The following is a 23,320-nucleotide window of genomic DNA, read 5'->3' as shown; positions in this document are numbered from 1 at the left end:
TATATTTAATTGTGCTATTCCCTGAAGGTCTGCAGGAAAGTTTCTGCCTGTGACACATACTGGGGTTGGCTCTCTCATCACTCAATCTGATCCACTTTCCCTTGCTTTCTTCTTATTATAGAGAATAGGAAGCTAAAATCCCACTTTACACTCTCTTGCAACTAGGGTGGCTGTGTGATAGAGCCTGGTCCTTGAGGGATAAGAAGTCTACTAGAAACCTCTGGGAAAGCCTTTGTTTTTGGATACAGATGACTCCTTTTTCTGATTTCGTTCATCATCTTCCTCCTGGGGAAATGGTCTTGATTGGCAGAGCTTCCTAAGTGACTTGAAACCATTAGGAAGAGGCCACTATCTTTGAGCTGCTGAAAAAAAGCCAGCAACTGTCTACCTCATGACATCAATACAAGAAAAAAAACATCACATGCTTAAACTATTACTAGTTGGGTTTTCTGTTACTTGCAGCCTAACACAACCCCTTCCTTATTCTTTTTTAAAGATTTTATTGATGTGTAGTTGATTTACAATGTGTTAATTTTGGCTGTACAGCCAAGTGACTCAGTTATACATATATATATATTCTTTTCCATATTCTTGTTCTATTAACAACCCCTTTTTTATAGTGTCTTAATAGAATTAGGCTAAAAGAAATTTTTCATCAATGGTTTAGAGTGGAGGTAGCTATAAGACAAAGAGAAAGATGCAAGAAGAAAGGACAAATGACACTTCGAGACTGAGCTTAGGAAGTAGGGGAAGAAATTATCAACAGATTCCTATATGGGGTGAGGCCTCATCAACTTTTGTTTGCTAGTTGTATAGACAATAATTTTCATACAAATGTGATTTCCTATAGAGGCTCAAAGAAGGCAACCCCAAGTGGGTGTTATACTTGTTCTGCTTGTATTGCTTCTCCATGGGGTTGCTCTTGACATATTAGACATGATATTTCTTCAGTTGGAGAAACTATCATGCACATTGTGGGATATTTATCATAACAAGCATCTGCTCATTAAATGCCAGTAGTACCCATCTGTTATTTTGACAAAAAAAAAAATGTATTCTCACATTTCAAATGCCACCTGGGAAGGTGGCCATGTGTCTGGTTGAGAAGTACCTTCTCACAGCATCTAAAACTGTGCCCCGTACATGCACAATATTTGGTTAAATGGCTCATATTCAGAGGCACGCTGGTAAGCTAGCTCTCAAAGGAAAAAAAAAAAAGCCCTAAATTGTATCCTTTGCCAATTTCTGTGCTGTAAATATTCCAAACCCAGCAATTTCATGTTATCTGTGGTTTAACCACTGGCTTGTAAAATTTCTAAATATTTAACAATTGGCTCTTGAGAGGTGGTGGGGCTAGCTCCAGCACAGCCCTGTACACATAGAGGTTCAGACTTGGAAGGAACTTAGGGATCACCTAGAACCCCTTGTTTTACAAAAGAAATAACACTGCAGAAGGTTTACAGTCAAATTTGTATATTTTGCTATGACCAGCCAGTCTTTGACTAAACAATGTCCCTATACATTTCTCAGGGAGCCTAAAGTGTTTAGTGCTTTGCCACTAAATAAGGATGGGTGATGGAAATGTCTTGGGTCACAGATTAGGTTACAAATTCATTTCTGGCACTTGGCCTTTGTGCTTGTGAAGGTACGCGTAATATGTGCACGTTATTTAGTTTAAACACAGAAACTTGCATTTATTTGATGCTTCGCATGATACCAAGCCTTAAAGGGGAGAGAAGAAATGTCCTCTCCAGAGGGCATGCTCTCCTGTATCTGCTGGTCTGCCGTAGGTAACCCAAGCCTCTGGCTGGAAAGGGAGGGAGAAGCTCCTCTTGGCAACCTGCATTCCCCTGAGATGCTGGGTCATCTTCTGTTGTTCAGGAGAAAGGCAGCACTTCATCTGCAGGGTCCAAATGGTTGCATCTGGGACAGCCTGTTGGCTTGCTGCTCCCACATGAAACTCTCCAGAGGAAGTGGAAGCCTTCCATTTTTATGAGACTAAATTTTTGCTGCTGTAATTGTCATTAGTTTCAGCTAGATGTACCCAGCTGTTTGACCTTTTCAGCTCTCCCTGCCTCTCACACTCATGAAATCAACACTTTCATGGTTATATCCAAAATTGTCAATTTTAGACCTCAGGTCATTCATTGATTTGTTTTATTTTTTAATAAATTTATTTATTTTTGGCTGTGTTAGGTCTTTGTTGCTGCACACGGGCTTTCTCTAGTTGTGGCGAGCAGGGGCTGCTCTTCATTTTGGTGCGCGGGCTTCTCATTGCAGTGGCTTCTCTTGTTGTGGACCACGGGCTCTAGGCACGCGGGCTTCAGTAGTTGTGGCATGTGGGCTCAGTAGTTGTGGCTTGTGGGCTCTAGAGCGCAGGCTCAGTAGTTGTGGCACGCGGGCTTACTTGCTCCGTGGCACGTGGGATTTTCCTGGACCAGGGCTCAAACCCATGTCCCCTGCATTGGCAGGCAGATTCTTAAACACTGCGCCACCAGGGGAGTCCTATACATTGATTTAGACAGTAGCCTAGACACCATCTGTGTAGGAAGCTTCATTGCCTGGTACAGCCTGGCAGAAATTTCATGGGATTATATACAGCTATAGTGTCAGAGCCAGGACTAGAACTCAAGCTTCCCAGTTTCCAGGTGTTAATTAACTAAACTAAGGTCATACGGCTAGTAAATAGGCAGAGCCTGGATTCAAACCTAGGTTGGATTACCCACTATATACACTTCCTTTTTTACAGAGAGGGAGGTAGTTCCTGCCAACTTGCTTTAATCTTTTAGGCATTTCCAGGAATCCCAAGAAAATAGGCTAGGCTTGATTTGGCCACTAGGTGGAACACTTAACCTAATGTTAATGTCTTTCCAAACCCTTTATGGATATAAATCTGAGGCACAAATGGAAAGAGCAGCAATTTCTCATGTATTTTAAGGTCACACCTAAGATTTAAACTGTTATCTAACATTGTATTGGAACTCCTAGATGGAGCATTTAGGCAAGAAAAATAAATAAAAGGCATCCAAATTGGAAAGGAAGAAGTGAAACTGTAATATTTGCAGGTGACATAATACTATCTGTAGAAAACCCTAAAGACTCCATCAGAAAACCAATAGAACAAATTAAAAAATTCAATAAAGTTGCAGGATACAAAATCAATATGCAAAAATCTGTTGCATTTCTATACACTAATAATAACTATCAGAAAGAGAAATTAAGAAAATTATCCCATTTACAATTGCATTGAAAAGAATAAAATACCTAAGAATAAATTTAACCAAGGAGGTGAAAGACCTGTATGTTGAAAACCACAAGACGTTAATGACAAAAATAGTAGAGACAAATAAATGGAAAGATAATCCATGCTCATGGGAAAGGAAGAATTAACATTGTGAAAATTTCCATACTTCACAAAGCAGTATATAGATTCAAAGCAATACCTATCAAAATTCCAATGATATTTTCACAGAAATAGAACAAAGAGTCCTAAAATTTGTATGGAACCATAAAAAACCCACAATAGTCAAAACAATCTTAAGAAAGAACAAAGCTGGAGGCATCATGCGCCCTGATTTCAAACTATATTACAAAGCTATAGTAATTAAAACACTGTGATATTGGCATGAAAACGGACACATAGATGAGTGGAACAGAGAGCCCAGAAATAAACCCATGCATATATGACCAATTAATTTACAACAAAGTAGCCAAGGATATACAACAGGAAAAGGACAGTTTCTTCAATAAATTATGTTCGAAAAATTGAACAACCACATGCAAAAGAATGAAACTAGACCACTATCTTATACCATACACAAAAATTATTAAAAATAAATTAAAATTAGATTTTAATTAGATTAAAATAAATTAAATACTTGAATGTAAGGTCTGACCATAAAATTCCTAGAAGAAAACATAGATGGCATTCTCCTTGACATAGGTATTGGTGATGATTTTTTGAATCTGACACCAAAATTAAAAGCAACAAAAGCAAAAATAAACATGTGGGACTACATCAAATTAAAAGACTTCTACACAGCAAAGTAAACCAATGTAATAAATATTAAAAGTGACATCAGGAAAACATAGGCAGAACACTCTATGACATAAATCACAGCAAGATCCTTTTTGACCCACCTCCTAGGGAAATGGAAATAAAAACAAAAATAAACAAATGGGACCTAATGAAACTTCAAAGCTTTTGCACAGCAAAGGAAACCATAAACAAGACCAAAAGACAACCCTCAGAATGGGAGAAAATATTTGCAAATGAAGCAACTGACAAAGGATTAATCTCCAATATTTACAAGCAGCTCATGCAGCTCAATAACAAAAAAACAGACAACCCAATCCAAAAATGGGCAGAAGACCTAAATAGACATTTCTCCAAGGAAGATATACAGACTGCCAACAAACACATGAAAGAATGCTCAACATCATTAATCATTAGAGAAATGCAAATCAAAACTTCAATGAGATATCATCTCACGGTCAGAATGGTCATCATGGTCAGAATGGCCATATCATCATGGTCAGAATGGTCATCATGGTCAGAATGGCCATCATCAAAAAATCTACAAACAATAAAGGCTGGAGAGGGTGTGGAATAAAGGGAACACTCTTGCACTGCTGGTGGGAATGTGAATTGGTACAGCCACTACGGAGAACAGTATGGAGGTTCCTTAGAAAACTACAAATAGAACTACCATATGACCCAGCAATCGCACTAGTGGGCATATACCCTGAGAAAACCAAAATCCAGAAAGAGTCATGTACCAAAATGTTCATTGCAGCTCTATTTACAATAGCCTGGAGATGGAAACAACCTAAGTGCCCATCATCGGATGAATGGATAAAGAAGATGTGGCACATATATACAATGGAATATTACTCAGCCATAAAAAGAAACGAAATTGAGCTATTTGTAATGAGGTGGATAGGCCTAGAGTCTGTCATACAGAGTGAAGTAAGTCAGAAAGAGAAAGACAAATACCGTATGCTAACACATATATATATGGAATTTAAGAAAAAAAAATGTCATGAAGAACCTAGGGGTAAGACAGGAATAAAGACACAGACATACTGGAGAACGGACTTGAGGATATGGGGAGGGGGAAGGGTGAGCTGTGACAAAGCGAGAGAGAGGCATGGACATATATACACTACCAAACGTAAGGTAGATAGCTAGTGGGAAGCAGCCGCATAGCACAGGGAGATCAGCTCGGTGCTTTGTGACCACCTGGAGGGGTGGAATAGGGAGGGTGGGAGGTAGGGAGACGCAAGAGGGAAGAGATATGGGAACATATGTGTATGTATAACTGATTCACTTTGTTATAAAGCAGAAACTAGCACACCATTGTAAAGCAATTATACCCCAATAAAGATGTTAAAAAAAAAAAAAAGTGACATCAGGGCTTTCCCGGTGGCGCAGTGGTGGAGAGTCTGCCTGCTGATGCAGGCGACACGGGTTCGTGCCCCGGTCCGGGAAGATCCCACATGCCGCGGAGCGGCTGGGTCTGTGAGCCATGGGCACTGAGCCTGCGCGTCCAGAGCCTGTGCTCCGCAACGGGAGAGGCCACAGCAGTGAGAAGCCCGCGTACACCGCCCCCCGCCAAGCCAAAAAAAAGTGACATCACTCATTGATATAATTGCTTAATAAACATACCTAAAGAAATGTTTCAGAAATCTTAGTACTTAGTATTATGCCTTGGGATAACACAGATACCCCAGAGAATGCTTCCAAGTTTTGGATGACCTAGAAAATCATACTATATAAGATTATATTATATAAGATTATATCAGCCATCATTTGAGGCAGCTATTCTACACCACTCTGAGGTGTTTCACGTACATTATATCATTTACCCACTTTAAAAAACCTAAAAAATACATTTAATTAAACATTGTATTAGTGAGAACACTAGGATTCAGGCTTTGGACTATCGGAGTGAAGGGAATTTGAGTCCCATTTCATATATATAAATAAAGAATGCACTTGTGAAAAAAATTTATGTTGTCTATTCAATATATTTTGAACCTTCAGATCTTATTTAAGCTGCCTCTTATTCAGGAAGCAAAGGCAGGCATGGAAAACTATTTTTCATACCGTCTTTGGTTGGTGATAGAGAAAGGAAAGACCTTGTGACCATCCTATAAGTCATATGGAAAAATGTGGGAAAATTTCAAAAATAGATGTTAGTTTAATAAAATTCAAACTAGCCAGTGATTTACAAAAGACTTGAAACTATACACATTCTGATGATGAAGTGATATCTAAATTTTTTCCATCTTGCTATTACGGAAGTATTGTTCTGTATTATAAAATGTCCATTTCCAGAATCCCAGCTTTGTAATTCAGTTTGGTCCATCTGTGATATCTGAGAGAATTTTTTTATTTTTGAAAAGTTGTTTACGTAAAATATAAAAATGAAAGCAAAAGAAAAGGAAGGAAAAATCAATAGGAAGATATCGAAGAAAAGACAAGTAACAGGAAACTAAAAACCCAAGAGAAAGGGGTATAGTTCAAGACCTCAAAGAATATCTGAAGTATGTTACAAGTACATATGACTTGGGTTGGGTAAGGATGAAGGGGTTATTTTCTTCTTAGGGTGGGTAGTCTTACTTTGAGCAATTTTTTTCTAGGGTTCAGAATTTTTATTTTATTTTGTATGAGAACATGCTCAGAAAGTTTGTACACCAAACCCATAAAGTCAACACTTGCTCATATAGACTAACTACCAAGGTGCTTGATTTACTATTTATTGAATGAGGGCAATGGCCTCAGAGACAAGTGGATCTCCTCCAAGGCCATAATTCTAAATCCTTAAGCTAACTTGTTGTAGAAGTGTCTTCTTTATTTAGCACATTGAGGAATACAAAAGGAGTATATATTTTATATATATATAAGAGTATATATATATGTATATACTCTTATATAAAGAGTTCCTGTCCTCAAGGAGCTTAGTTGTGCAATGAAGACATTCAAATATAAAACAATATAAAAGAGATAGTGAATTATAGCATGAAGAAGACAACCTTTGGATTCAGCATTTCTAGGTTTCCCAGCTTCTCCATTCAGTAACCACGATCTTGGGGAAGTAACCTCTGAACTTCAGTTTTCTCATTTATAAAATGGAGAAAACCATATATACCTCCATATGCCAAATGGAGGTAAAGGGGGTAAAGAGGTAACATGCAAATCATCTATTGAAATGAGAGCTAATATTATAATTAGTAGCCAGAATGTGGGATACAGACAAAGTTCTAGGATTGCACAGGGATGTTTACTTAGCCTGAAATGGTTTGAGGGTTTTCAATTTTTGGTAGGATTTTGAAAGGTGTGAGCTAAGGAAGGAGCTATTCCGATTATGGGGAACAGTGTGAGCAAAATATTGGAGCTTTATTTATCTAGTGACAGTAAAAAATGTAACCTTGACCAAAGTAGCTTAGGGAGTCCATAATTTGAGCCTGAACAATATGAAGAGACTTTGAATGCCTGGATGGCTGTGCGTTTAGGGAGAATGGCAGAATCAAGACAACCTCCTAGGCTGTGTTCTGCAGGAAGACTTAGGATTCATGCTCAGCCTCACAACACCCCTTTTCTGTCCTTATAGTTTTGTCTTTTCCAGAATGTTATGTAAGTGAAATCATACAGTATTAGGCTTTGGAATCAGGCTTCCTTCTCTCTTTTTTTTTGCCTTGTACAGTCATCTTGTTTCTTGGACTTTTATTGTTTTGTATTTTTTAACATCTTTATTGGAGTATAATTGCTTTACAGTGGTGTGTTAGTTTCTGCTGTATAACAAAGTGAATCAGCTATACATATACATATATCCCCATATCTCCTCCCTCTTGTGTCTCCCTCCCCCCTCCCTATCCCACCCCTCTAGGTGGTCACAAAGGCTTCTTTCTCTTAGAACACATTTGAGATTCATTCACAGTGCTGTGTTCATCGGTAGTTTATTCCTTTTTATTGCTGAGTAATAAATTTTGGTATGGATGTACCACAGAGTGTTTACCTATTTACCAGTTGAGGAACATTTGGATTATTTCCAGTTTTGGGCAATGATGAATAAACATTTCTGTAACGTTTTTCTGCATGAACGTGAATTCTTTATTTACTTTTGGGTAAATGCCTAAGAATGGGGTCGCTGTGTCATACGGTATGTTTCATTTTATAAGAAATGGTCAAATTGTTTTTCAAAGTGGCTGTAATATTTTGCATTCCCACTAGCAATGTATGAGAATGCATCCATGTGCCATTTTGTTTGCTTTTGAAAATAAACTTTATTTTTTAAGGACAATTTTAGATTTACAGAGTAACTGCAAAAACAGTGGAGTTCCCATATATCCCACACCTGGTTTCCCCTACTCTTAACATCTAACTTTAGTATGTTATAACTGTTACAGTTAATGAACCAATGTTGATACATGATTACTAGCCGAAGTCCATTCTTTGTTGAGATTTCCTTAGTTTTCACCTCATGTTCCTTCATCGTTCCAGGGTACCATCCAGGATAGTACATTACATTTAGTCATCATGTCTCCTTTGGTTGCTCTTGGCTGTGACACTTTCTTAGACTTCCCTTGTTTTTGATGACCTTTACCTTTCTGAAGGGTACTGGTCAGAGATCTCGTAGAGTATCCCACGATTGAGATTTGCCTCCTGTTTTATTTCATGATTAGACTGGGATTACGTTTTGGGGGAGGAGGACCACGTAAGTAAAGTAGTGCCATTTTTATCACATCGTATAAAGGGTGAATACTATCAACGTGTTTACCATTGTTGATGTTGACCTTGATCATCTGACAGAGGTGGAATGTTCCAGGTTCCTCCATTCTAAAGTTATTTTTTCTCCCCTCTTTCATCTGTTATTTTCTCTCTGTCCTGCATCATCAATTTCTCTCTCTACTTCATCTTGCCCTCAGCCTTAAAAATATGCTTCAGAACAATTATCAACCTTTTTGCTTTTGAAACTTAGGGGTTTGTTCTAACCTGGTAAGCTTTAAAAGCAACAGAATCTGGAAGGTTCTGATTTAGTTGATAGGTATGGCCGGCAGGCAACAGTATTTTTAAATTGCTTTCCCCAGGCCTCTGTCCCCTGGCCACCCTCACCTGGTGAACTCCTGTTTATCCTTCAGGACTCACCTGTTGCTTCCTTAGGACACCTTCCTGAAGCCTTTCATCTAATCAGGTGCTCTCATGGATCCCTGTTCCTTCCCAGCATTTGTCGTATCTCTAAATCAGGCTTTCTAACCCTCAGCACCATTGACACGTTGGGCTGGATATGTCTTTGTTATGGGCACTGTCCTGTACAGTGTAGGATGTTCTGCAGCATTCCTGGCCTCTGCCCACTAGATGCCAGAAGCACTTTTCTCCCAGGTATGACAACCAGAAATGTCTCTAGACATCGCGAATGTCCCCTGGAGGCAACCTCTATCCCCAGTCCCCACTGAGAACCACTGCTCTAACTCACTGGTTATTTTATATATAGTTTCTCTCTCTCACTGTACTGTAAATTCACGAAGAGCAGGAAAGCAGGTGCTTTTTCTCGCTTCTAGATTCCCAAGAACATACTACAGTGCCTAGTACCTCCCAGATGTTGGACAAATATTTGTTGACTAACTGAATAAATGACATGGCTAAGTAGGGGGTTCTGAGTTCTAATGGCTAACTAACTAACTAAGGTGCCCACAGGGGAGAAAGAAAGAAAGGAAGGAATATGTCTGAGCCACATTCATAGACTGAAAAGAGGGGGTTGAAATAATTAACCTTTATTGAATGCCTTCTAGGTGCTTGGTGCTTTTATGTATTTTATATCACTTTACCTTCTTAACAACATGCAAGTATTTAATACTATCCTTATTTTATTAAAAAATTTTTTTTTGATGTGGACCATTTTTTTAAAGTCTTTATTGAATTTGTTACAATATTACTTCTGTTTTATGTTGTTTGGTTTTTTGGCTACAAGGCACGTGGGATCTTAGCTCCCCAACCAGGGACTGAACACGCAACCCCTGCACTAGAAGGTGAAGTCTTAACCACTGGACCTCCAGGGAAGTCCCTAATACTATCCTTATTTTAAAGTTGAGCAAATTGAGACCCAGAGAGACCCAGAGAGGTTCAATAATGTGCCTACACGGGTAGAGCTGCCTCAAGTAGGCTTGTCTCCGAAGCTGGAGGCCTTTCTGTTATAGACCATCTGTTAGGGGTACCATTTTCCAAACTCAGCCAAGAACAATCGATACCATCATAAACATTAATATTAGAGCAACATTAGAATATAAGGGGGACTTCCCTGGTGGTGCAATGGTTAAGAATCTGCCTGCCAATGCAGGGGACATGGGTTCGATCCCTGGTCCGAGAAGATCCCACATGCCACAGAGCAACTAAGCCCGTGCGCCACAACTACTGAGCCTGTGCTCTAGAACCTGCAAGCGACAACTACTGAGCCCACGCACTGCAACTACTGAAGTCCACGCGTCCCGGGGTCTGCGTGCCACAACTGCTGAGCCCACATGCTGCAACTACTGAAGCCCACGCACCTAGAGCCCATGCTCCGCAACAAGAGAAGCCACTGCAATGAGAAGCCCGTGCACCGCAATGAAAAGTAGCCCCTGCTCGCTGCAACTAGAGAAAGCCCACACGCAGCAACGAAGACCCAACACAGCAAAAAAAAAAAAAAAAAAAAAAAAAAGAATATAAGGAATGGGGTGCTAGGAAATCTCTTCCCTCCCCCAGTGAGAAGCTCCCCAAGCTACTGGTTCCATGGAAGTGATATTGCCCAAGGTGAGATGGTGCTGGGAGAGAGGGTGCTGGTGGCAATGATTCTCAAACTTTAGCAGGATCACAGCTACTTGGGTGCTATTCAAACACGATTCTTGGGCTCTGCATGCAGGGATTCAGTTTCAGAAAGATGATGGAGGGACTGGGAGTCCATATGTTTAATAAGCAGTTCTGAGTGGTTCAGGTGCAAGTGGTCTGCACTCTACATTTTAAAAAAATCTGGGCTACAGAGGCAAGAATAACCAACATGAATGCAAAGGGAAGGTGAGAAATGAAGCTGAAGAACGAGAGGATTCAGAGTCAAGGGCTGAAAAGGCAAGTTTTCCTTGGCTTTGTGTTCTGAATCTGACTGTTGCTACAGAGTGCTAGGGACAGGACAGGAAGGAAATATCTCTTTTGGAGCCCTTAGCGACCTGGTAGCTGAAAACCCAGACTGTCTTTAAACGTAGCTTAGAGGAAAGGGAAGTAGGCCCAAATGTAAGTATTAATTTAGATCAGAGGTGGGCAAAGTAAGGCAATGGACCAAATGCAGCCCACCATTCATTTCTGTATAGTCTAGGGTGCTTTTGTGCTACAACAGATAGAGTTGAGTGGTTGCCACAGCAGACCACGTGGCTCACAATGCTTAAATATTTAGGATTTGACTCTTTACAAAAAAAGTGTGTCAATCTCTTCTTAAAAAACATTTAAAGTTGATTTACAATATTGTGTTAGTTTCAGGTGTACAGCTTCAGATTCTTCTCTGTTGTAGGTTATTACGAGATATTGAATATAGGTCCCTGTGCTATATAGTAGGACCCTGTTGTTTATCTATTTCATACATGGTAGTGTGTATCTGTTAATCCCAAACTCTCAATTTATCCTTCCCCCTCCTCCTTCCCCTTTGGTAACCATAAGTTTGTATTCTATGTCTGTGAGTCTGCTTCTGTTTGTAAATGAGTTGATGTGCATTATTTTTTTAGATTCCATATATAGGTGATATCATATAATGTTTGTCTTTCTCTGCCCGACTTACTTCACTTAGTATGATAATCTCTAGGTGCATCCATGTTGCTGCAAATGTCATTATTTCATGCTTTTTATGACTGAGTAGTATTCCACTGTATATATGTACCACATTTTCTTTATCCATTTATCTGTTGATAGACACTTAGGTTGCTTCCATGTCTTGGCTATTGTAAATAGTGCTGCTGTGAACATTGGGGTGCATGTATCTCTTCGAATTAGAGTTTTCATCCTTTCCGGTTATATGGCCAGGAGTGGGATTGCAGGATCATATGGTAACTATATTTTTAGTTTTTTAAGGACTCTCCAGACTGTTTTCCATAGTGGCTGCACCAACTTATATTTGATGCTACTTATGAGTTTCAGATTTGAGGGTAAAGCTTTTTCTAATGAATGGAAGTTAGCACCATGGTGTCTAAATTTGTGTCATAAATACAAGCATAATTTAAGCTACAAAGCATATGTCACCAATGGTGTAGGAGGTCACTTCCCCCCCTTTTTTAGAGAATGTGTTTAGAATATAGGTCCTAAGTAAACTATTAAGAAAGTATCCTTAGGGCTTTGATTATTTGCCAAACCGTATTTGTATCTCACTGTTGCCCCCAGCACACGTACCAGAGTAATTAATGTGGACAAAACCACACAACCACACATATTGCAGAGGAGGCTTCTCTGAAGAATACATTATCCTGTTATTGAAATGATTTTGAAGGGAGTTAAGTGCATCCCCCTCTCCTTTCCCTAAAAGGTCAGACGTTTCTTTCAAAAAATTTCAACCTTCTGGTTTTCTAAAGATCAGCTAGTTACTGTGTTGAGAACAAGGGAAAATTGAGAAAATGCAGACAGTCTCAGTCCTCTGCATGTCGATCCCATTTTTATAGCCTCTGTCTTGCTGAAAACCATGAATCTGTCCTTTTTTTTTTTGTGGCTGCTGACAGACTATACAAATCCTTGCCTAGAAATTGAGAGTCGCTTCCATAGTTCATTCACTGACTCATTCAAAATATTAAAGGATGCCTGCTCAACCCTGGACCTGCAGATGCAGAGATGCATAAAATGCATTCTCTGCTTGCAGGCTACCAGCAGCGAGAGACATGGAGCAATTACCTGGAAGACAGCCTCATATGTGTGAAAATAAAGCAACTATGGGAGCTCAGGGAAGGTCCAACCAAGGCTGCTTGATAGAATAGAAAGGAACATATGCTTTGTAGCTTAAATTGTGCTGTATTTATGACACACAAATTTAGATACCAAGGTGCTAACTTCCATTCATTAGAAAAAGCTTTACCCTCAAATCTGAAACTCATAAGTAGCATCAAATATAAGAATCATGTTTAATTTCGTAACTTTCCACCAATCTTCGCCTAGTGGCGGCATCAGGTGATGTCGGTTAGGATTGAGCTCTGGGTACAATGTAGGACACCTGGGTGCTCAGGAGAAGCCTGGGATTCAGACGGCCTAGGGGAATCTTGGGTTCCTGGCATCTGTGTTTACATATGACCAAGGTCTCCCCAGGAAGGGTACCTGCCATCAGTTTCCTTAATAAGTGGGTTCAGCCCCCTGAGCTGACATCTATTTCCAGACAGACTTATTTTCATGGGTGAGGAGTATAACAAGGTCTAAAGCAAGGGTTCTCCAATGTCACTGCACATTAGGATTACCTGTTGAGTTTTTAAGAGTCCTGGTGCCCAGGGTACTCCCTAGACCAATTCCATCATAGTATCTGAGGGCAGGACCCTGACAGCTATAGTTTTAAACTCTTCAGAGGAGCCCAAAGTGCAGCTAAGTTTGAAAGGGCCGCTCTCAATCAGTGCTTCTCAATTACCCAGAGGGCTTGTTAAACTTAGTTTGCTGAGTTCCACCCCCAGGTTCTAATTCACTGGGTCTGGGGTAAGCTGGAGAGTTTGCATAACAAGTTCCCAGGTGATGCTGATGTGGGCTGGTCCGGGTCAGCGCTTTGAGAACTACTGCTTTAAATGAAAACAATGAAAAGGGGCGGTTGTTTGAGAGGGGAGGTTCACTCTGCCTCTTGAAGAGTGCGAAGCGGAGACCAGGCTGGAGATATCTCTGCAGTATCTGCTGTGTGCCTGTGAGACATACGTTCTTCGAATGGTATGTACACATCTTTAAAATGTCCTTGACTAGCTGGGAAAACACTGCTTTAGAGGGTCTCTTTCTTTCTTCCTCTTTCTCTCAATCTCTTTCTCTTTCAACCTCCTTTTCTTTCAATTTCTTTCTTTCTCTTTCTATTTCTAGATAAGGATTTTGTTAAAGTACTAAAGAGCATTTAAAGGATTCTGGTGCAGTCAGAACGCTTTTAATTTTACAGAAAACTTGAAATTTGAAAATAAGATGGTTTTTGCAAAAAGCAATCTTAAATGTTATAGATATTTCTGATGGAACCACCTTGTTTCTCTACAGGAAAAACTTGTAGCTAACAGCCCAAAGAACCATTCCACAAGAAATAATAGTGAGTTGAAAAGTAATACACACAGAACACGAATAATTAAATATATTTGACCCCTCTTTTTTTTTTTGCGGTACGCGGGCCTCTCACCGTTGTGGCCTCTCCCGTTGCGGAGCACAGGCTCCGGACGCGCAGGCTCAGCGGCCATGGCTCACGGGCCCAGCCGCTCCGCGGCATGTGGGATCTTTCCCGACCGGGGCATGAACCCGCGTCCCCTGCATCAGCAGGCGGATTCTCAACCACTGCGCCACCAGGGAAGCCCGACCCCTCTTTTTTTTTTTTTTAAATTTCATTTATTTTTGGCTGTGTTGGGTCTTTTGTTGCTGTGCGCGAGCTCTCTCTAGTTGTGGCGAGCTTTGGCTTCTCTTGTTGCAGAGCACGGGCTCTAGGCGTGCGGGCTTCAGTAGGTGTGGCTCACGGGCTTAGTTGCTCCGCCGCATGTGGGATCTTCCCAGACCAGGAAACCCGTGTCCCCTGCACTGGCAGGTGGATTCTTAACCACTGCGCCACCAGGGAAGCCCGACCCCCCTATCTTGACGTCAGCAAAGAGGACTACACGTCACCTTCATCATTTATGAAGCAGTCTCTTACTGCCCCGAACTAATTTCTCCTTCAACCCACCTCCTATTTTAAAATGGGTGCTCAGACGTTTATATTTTAAATTCCTTTTAGAAGCTATGTTGTCAATTGAGTGAGTAATCTCACTGTCCATGCCTCTTTAACATTGTTCTATTTATACACATCATTTAATGAGTGAAAGATTCCCAATTGGCTTTTGAATCTCAGGCAGCAAGTCAGGACAGGAGGCACAGTCAGCAGCCAGGAACTACAGTCCTTGTGGGAATCGGATACCAACTCAAGCAGATATTTTAGGAAGGGAGTGAAGTCAGCTGGGCAGAGTCTGGAGAATTGAGATAGCGAGCTGGCCATATGCACCGTCACTTTGGATAAATGAATTTTGAATCCTCATCCTCTGAGAGACCAGTAGCTCTTGGATACACTGTTTTCTCCTTTATTTTAAAATTCTCTCAGAAAATTATTTCATCTTTCCACTGGACTTTGCCCACTTAGAGAACTCAAGAATACTTTAAAACTCCTTGCTGTAGAGGTTATGCTTTTCTGACTAAGGGCTTTTATCAGAATTTGTAGAAGGCAACCTGTTTCAAGGAGGAAACACGATGGGGCAGAAGGAGTGCATGATCTGGAGCTGGTCATCTCTGTGGCTCTGGCCAGTTAACGAGCCAGTTTCCAAATGTGAGAGTCAACGTGTTTCCAATAAGCCTGCTGTGGCTGCAAAGTGGGGCAATACAGCAGTGTCTGCTACGGGGTGCATTCTCAATCTGTAAACGCTGGTTCCTTCACTCCCCGTTCTTCGCAGAGTTTATTTCATTTAGCAAATGTTTACTTAGATCCTTCTCTGTGGTATGTTTTGGGAATATAGAGATGGGTAGGCATACCTTCTTCAGGAGGACTTCATAGTCTAAGGAGAAAGAAATAAACAGACACTTAGAATACAACATGGCTAGTGCTACAGCAGAGGGTGCCTGTGGGGTAAGTGCTGTTTTAGGGGGAATTCCCTCCAGGCAGGCAGCCTGGGCAATGGGAGGGCCCACCTGGTGTGTTTCCCTTTTCTCAGGAATCACAGCTTGGTGCTGACTACTGTCTGATGTCTGAAGATTGTTGTTTCTTACAGTTTTGTCTAATTTTTCATTTGTTTGTAGTGTGGGGTGATTCTGGACTGTCTTCCTCATGGCCAAAGTGGATGTCCAGAGGAAGCATTTTAAAATAAATCCTGAAAATTCCTCAAACTATTAACATTTCTTCTCTGTAATATTCTCTGAAATATACAAATTTGGGGGTATTTAAAAAAATAATTCCCAAGAGTATATAAGGCTTGTATAGATTACTGCATCTGCTCAAAGTAAGTAAGTGATTTACTTTCAGCCCGTGTTAGTTTCCTGGACTCATAATACAGCATTCATGGAGTCCTTCTTAGGGCCCAGGTGTTATAAATTTACTCCTAATAACATCTCTTTACAGAACATTACTCATGTAATTATTTAATTAAACATTCCCTTAATACTATTTTCCTAATAGATTTTAATCTTCATAAAGTCAAGCATCTACATCGTTTTAAATGGTGCCTGCCCCTCTTATTTTTATTCGTACAATATATGGTGAGAGAAGTTTAAAAATGCTTTTCTTAACTTTGAGAGACTATAACCCTTTTATACTGATGGAAAAATATATTGTGATATTAGTGAAGCCAGAGTGAGTAGGGGAAAAAATTCAAAAGATTCAACAACCAAAACAAAAATGGAAATAAAAATGAGAATAATAAGGAATAGCTAAAGCCCACAGTAGTTGGGGAGCGCATTTCTAATAGTTAAATAGTGACACAGGTGCACATGAAGTGAAAGATTTAGGATTGAGTGTCGTGCGTGAATTTTGGAGCAATAACCAGCTGCTCTAAGGGACTGGAAACACTCCACACATTGTTCCTGTGTGGAGCTGGGAAGTGGCTGCTTCTCCAGGTTTGGGGATGGGGGAAAAGCCAGCCACGAAAAATCTGATTCCCTCTCAGATGTAAACACGAAACTTTTCTTATAACTCAAGGTATAGGAGACTCTCATAAAATAATCTATCGCTGCTGAAGACAAACTCGAATGAAAACCGATAAATCAAGGGAGGAAAACAGTCAATGCCGTATACATGAGTGTTAACTCCCTAAGAATCGGAAATACTAGAACAATTTGAAATAGGCCAAAAATATACTTAAAATAATAAAGAGATCTCAAATGAAAAAAAAAGATGATGAAAAAATAACAGGAGAAATTAGAAAATAAAGTCCTAGAAATGAATACTTGAATCACTGAAATTAAACAAATACTTGATAGATGAGCTAACAGCTGACTAGATACAGATAAAGACAGAGGTTTGTTTTGAGTCTATATTGGAAGAAACTACAGTATCTAACAACATCAGGGGAGAGAGTGATGGAATGTATGAGCAGATATGGGACGTAGAGGGTAGAATGTACATAGCCTGTGGGGATGGGCATCGCGGCTAGCCTGTCGGAGCATCAGTTGTCCCAGTTTACTGTTTCCTTTGGCTGTTATAACAAAATACCACTGTTTCCTATGTCTGTTTGTTCATCATTACATCAACATCACACTGTAACTTTGTAATAAATCTTATCAGGTAGTATAGAATCTCCAACTTTGTCCTTCAAATTTGCTTTGACCATTCCAGGTTCTTTCCTTCTCCACGTAAATTTAGAACCAGCTTACCGATGTTCACAAAATACCTGCTGGATAGCTGGAATTACATAGACTATATAAATAGATTTGGGAGAACTGACATCTTAACAATTTGAGTCTTCCAGTTCTTCTTTTATTTAGTCATTCTCCGATATCTTTCAGCAATGTTTTAAAATTTTCTTCATCTCAGTTCAATAACTTATTCGTATGTATTTGATATTATTTGATGCTATTGTATATGGTATTGATTTTAATTTTATTCTCCAATAGTTTTTTTTATTGTTAATATGTGGAAATATACTATATCGAGCTTATAACCAGCAACTTTGCTAAATTCTCTTTTTAATTTTGATAGTTTGGGTTCTTTTAGCTTTTCTAGGTATGCAGTCATGCCATCTGAATGACAGGCTTCTTTCTCTTTCCATTATACCATTTATATATTTTTTGCCTTATTGCATTGGCTAGGATCTCCTCTATGATGTAATTAGAAGTGGTTGTGGTGAATATCCAGGTGTTGTTTCTGATCTCAGGAAGAAAATTTGCAATAATTTTCTACTACATGTGATATTAGCAATAGTTTTTTATAAATAACTTTTTTCAGGATAGTTCCTTCTAGACTTCGTTTGCTGAGAATTATTTTTAATCATGAAATGTTATTGATAAAAATGCATTTTCTGCATATAATTTCTCTTATTCTATCAATTTGGTAGAATTAAAGCTACAAAGGACAATATTGGGACAATTGAGGAAATTTGAATATGGACTGTGTATTAGAAAACATAAATCAATCAAATTTGTTCATTTTGGTAATAGAATTATGTTTATATATAATAATATTCTAGTTTTTAGGAGGTATATGTTAAAGTTTTTATATCTAAAACTTATTTTTAAAATTATTCTGTGAAAATAGTATCTATCTCTACATTAAGAACATAAAAACATACACAATTGTACCTATCTATATACAAATATGGTAAAATGCTAACAGTTGGTGAATTTAGGTGAAGAGTATGTGGGGTATTTTTATTTTACTATAGGTTTGGAATTTTTCAAATAAAATTTGAGGAAAAATAAGCACGATTCAAATATCATAATTGATTTAATATTGAACATTTTCCATGTCACTGTAACATTTACAAAATCATTCATACATTAAACCCAGAGGAAACTCAATAAATGTCAAAACTGAATTTAAACAGACATCATTCTCTTTCCATATGAAAGGAACTGTAAGTAAAAACAATCTCAAATGGTTAACTAAAATCTGATCATTTTTGGATTAAAGTTTAGGTGAAAACTTTATTCAGAAATTTAATTATCTGAAATTCATATTATATTTAGACATGAAAGACAGTCATAAAATTATACCAATTCTGACAAGCCAGTATTAAGAAAAAAATTCTTAACATTTGAAATATTTTGTTTTATTAGATAAGAATAAATAATGAGCTAAGCAAAATGTTCTAGGAAAGTAACAACAAACAACCTTTTTGCTTTTGCTACTTTAAATGGCTGTTTTCCTAATTATTCTCATGCTGCATGATATTCTGTAGTGGATCCTCTAACAATGGACTTCCTGTGTTTCACATTTTTACTATTACAAACAATGCAGAGCAAGAATATTGGCTAAAAATTAATTAGAAATAAAAGGTCAAAGTATAGATAAAAATTTTGACACTGTATGTGAAATTTAATGTTGAAGGGTATATACATGTGGTAGCACCATCGCTTTTGGCACACCCTAACTACCAATAATGGGAAAGAAAACAAACATGACAAAGATAATCATGTTAAATCAAATGTTTACTAAAATGGTCCTATTGATTAGTTTTTGATCAGATTGTTTTCTGGTAGGTTGAGGCAGGGGAGACAGTGTGCTACCGGAACAAAAGCAGATTACAAAAGAGTACATATGTCTTCGTAGTTTATATCACATTTTAAGAGTGGCTATAATTGTCATTTTTAAGAGTTTTAATGAAGTATCATTGACATACCATAAATTGCATATATTAAAGTAATACAATTTGGTAAGTTTTGACCTATTTATATACCCTTGAAACCATCACCACAATTTCTTTGTGCTCCTTTGTAATCTCTCTTTTCTGTCTTTCCCTGCCCTCCCCTCGTTCTCTAGGCAACCACTAGTCATCTGCTTTTTCTTTTTCTCTAGATTTTATACAAATGGAATCATACAGCATGTACTCTTTTCATTATCTGCCTTTTTCATTCAGCACAACCATTTTGAGATTAAGCCATGTTGTTGCTTGCAACAATAGTTCATTTCTTTTTAGTGCTGAGTAGTGTTCCATTGTCTGGATGTTTACCTGTTCACCAGCTGATGGACATTTGGGTTGTTTCCAGTTTTAGCTTATGAATAATACTGCTATGAACACTGGGAATACAGTTTCTTCTTCTTCCACCCCCTCCTCCCCCTCCTGCTCCCCTCTCCTCCTTTGTAAATGCAGAGGCGTGGAATGGCTATGTCATAAGGTAGGTATATATTTAACTTTTAAAGAAACCATCAAACCGTATTCAAGTGCTTTACCGTGTTTGCATTCCACCATCAGACGTCCAGTTGCTTCACGTCCTCACCAACACTTGGTAGGGTCAGTGTAGTCATTCTAATAGGTGTGTAATGATGTCTTACTATAGTTTTAACTTGTATTTGCCTACTGACTAATGATGTTGAATAGCTGGTCATATGCCTATATACCACCCTCCAACAACAGGAGAGGACAGAACCCCTGGGAACTGTAGACACAGGAGAATTCATATCCCCTTGCAGGCCTTACTAAGTGATCATGAGAAAGCCTGGGGCAGGGAGAGATCCTGGAAAAAGCCTCCATCATGGTGCTGGTCCATCTGTGGCTAGCAGGGTTTCCGTACACTCCTGCTATCCCACAGTGGGACTGTAGTAACTTGTTAAGAATTTCAGCTGAACACTTCTTACCAGCTTGGTTTCCAGTATACACCACACATACAAAAATGCTCATGTCCTGTCTTTTTTTTTTTTTTTTTTTTTTGCGGTACGCGGGCCTCTCATTGTTGTGGCCTCTCCCGTTGAGGAGCACAGGCTCCGGACGCGCAGGCTCAGCGGTCACGGCTCACGGGCCCAGCCACTCCGCGGCATGTGGGATCTTGCCGGACCGGGGCACGAACCCGTGTCCGCTGCATCGGCTGGCGGACTCTCAACCACTGCGCCACCAGGGAAACCCCTTATGTCCTGTCTTTTATTGGACATATCTGCCTTTCTTTGGATTTGGGTGAGTTAGTAGTATGGTGATCAGCTTTTTGGTGGGGTTTTAACAGCTGTGATTTTGCAAATTATCTAGCTTTTTTTTTTTTTAAAGAAGGAGCACAATCTTTCCATCTTTTTACATCCTAATCAGAAGCCAGACGTCAATAAATATCATTTGGATGAACGTGTGTGTGAAATGAGAGGATGAGAGATGTTTTAAAATTGTATTTCATTACCAATGTTACTCTCCAAAGTTACAAATATATTAGAAAAAAATCACTTAAATGGGAGTCTAAATACTTCAAACACCCAAACATTGGAATTTTTATAAAAGACCACTTTATCAAACAATCATCACTGATAATAATTGAGGCGGGATCTTTCACAGTGGCAGTATTTGGTGATGGGATAATCAACCCACATGAAAGTGACTTTTAGTGATGTTAAATTAATTAATTAGTCAATTAATTGACTAATGATGTGGAGTTTTAAAATAATTGCATTGTAATTATGTGCACATGGTAATTCTCAATTCCTTATGCTCTTCTGTTTTTATTGAAGTATAGTTGATTTACAATGTAAATTGTATAATTTACAATGTAAATTGTAAATGTAATTCACAATGTAATTTCTGCTGTATAGCAAAGTGGCTCAGTTATATACATATATATATTCTTTTTCAGATTCTTTTCCATTATAGGTTATTATAAGATATTGAATATAGTTCCCTGTGCTATACAGTAAGTCCTTGTTTATTTTATATAGTGTGTATCTGTTAATCCCAAATTCCTAATTTATTCCTCCACCCCCCACCCCTTTCCCCTTTGGTAACCATAGGTCTGTTTTCTATGCCTGTGACTCTATTTCTGTTTCATAAATAAGCTCATTTGTATACGTTTATTTTGGATTTCTCATATAAGTGATATCATATGATATTTGTCTTTCTCTGTCTGACTTCTGTTGGTATGATAACTTCCAGGTCCATCCGTGTTGCTGCAAATGGCATTATTTCATTCTTTTTTAAGGTGTGTATATATATATATATATATATATATATATATATATATCTCACCTCTCCTTTATCCATTCATCTGTTGATTAACACTTAGGTTGCTTCCATGTCTTGGGTGTTGTAAATAGTGCTGCTATGAGCACTGGGGTGTATGTATCTTCTTGAATTAGAGTTTTTGTCTTCTCTGGATATATGCCCAGGAGCGGGATTGATGGATCACATGGTAACTTTATTTTTAGTTTTTTAAGGAACCTCCATACTGTTCTCCATAGTGGCTGTACCAATTTACATTCCCACCAGCAGTGTAGGAGGGTTCCTTTTTCTCTACACCCTCTCCAGCGTTTGTCATTTGTAGACATTTTCATGATGACCATTTTGACCTGTGTGAGATGATATCTCATTGTAGTTTTGATTTGCATTTCTCTAATAATTAACAATGTTAAGCATCTTTTCATGTGCCTGTTGGCCATCTGTATGTCTTCTTCAGAGAAATGTCTATTTAGGTCTTCTGCCCGTTTTTTGATTGGGTTTTTTTTTTTGATACTGAGCTGTATAAGTTTGTATATTTTGGAAATTAATCCCTTGTCGCTCACATCATTTGCAAATATTTTCTCCCATTCCGTAGGTTGTCTTTTCGTTTTGTTTACGGTTTCCTTTGCTGTGCAAAAGTTTATAAGTTTGATCAGGTCCCATTTGTTTATTTTTGCTTTTGTTTCCACTACTCTAGGAGACAGATCCAAAAAAATATTGCTGTGATTTATGTCCAAGAGTGTTCTGCCTGTTTTCCCCTAGGAGTTTCATAGTATCTGGTCTTAAATTTAGGTCTTTAATCCATTTTGAGTTTAGTTTTGTGTATGGTGTTAGATTATGTTCTAATTTCATTCTTTTACATGTAGCTGTCCAGTTTTCTCAGCACCATTTATTGAAGAGACTGTCTTTTCTTTATTGTATATTCTTGCCTCCTTTGTTGTAGATTAATTGACCATAAGTGTGTTGGTCTTCTGGTTTTAAGAGACAAACTTTAGGTACAGTTTAATCTAGAACAGTTCAGGTCTCATATGATGAGTAAGTAATATTGTGTGTTACAGGGCTCCCAAATATATAAATGAAAGTCCTACTTAAGCTTTAAAACTCTGTACAAATATAAGAGTTTAGCATAATGATGACTGCCTAAACACAGTGGCTTTTTAGTTAGAAAGTTAACCATTCCTTAGCAAAATAGTAGGAAAACTGACTGAAATCTATGTCAGATTCCAAGTAAAACACCACCACAGGAAGATTTCTCAGATCCTCCAATGACTGTTACATAACACACAGAAATTTTAGGAAGTGCATCTTCCTTCTGAGATTACTTTTGTTTGTTGAACTATGTATACCTCTCTGTTACGTGTTGGCACAGTTTCTTATCATAGGTAGGTTTGGAGCCCAGCATATAAACATTTTATTTTGGTGGAAGTATTTACAATTGGCAGAATATGGGTAGGGCTAACAAGATATGTCTTTTTAAAGAAATTAAAATGTCACTGCTGAAACTATAAACTGAATATAG

This window comes from Lagenorhynchus albirostris, chromosome 14 (assembly GCF_949774975.1).
Source record: "Lagenorhynchus albirostris chromosome 14, mLagAlb1.1, whole genome shotgun sequence".
Taxonomy (NCBI): Eukaryota; Metazoa; Chordata; class Mammalia; order Artiodactyla; family Delphinidae; genus Lagenorhynchus; species Lagenorhynchus albirostris.
The sequence above is the reverse complement of the archived record's forward strand: the minus strand, read 5'-3'. Positions refer to the sequence as shown.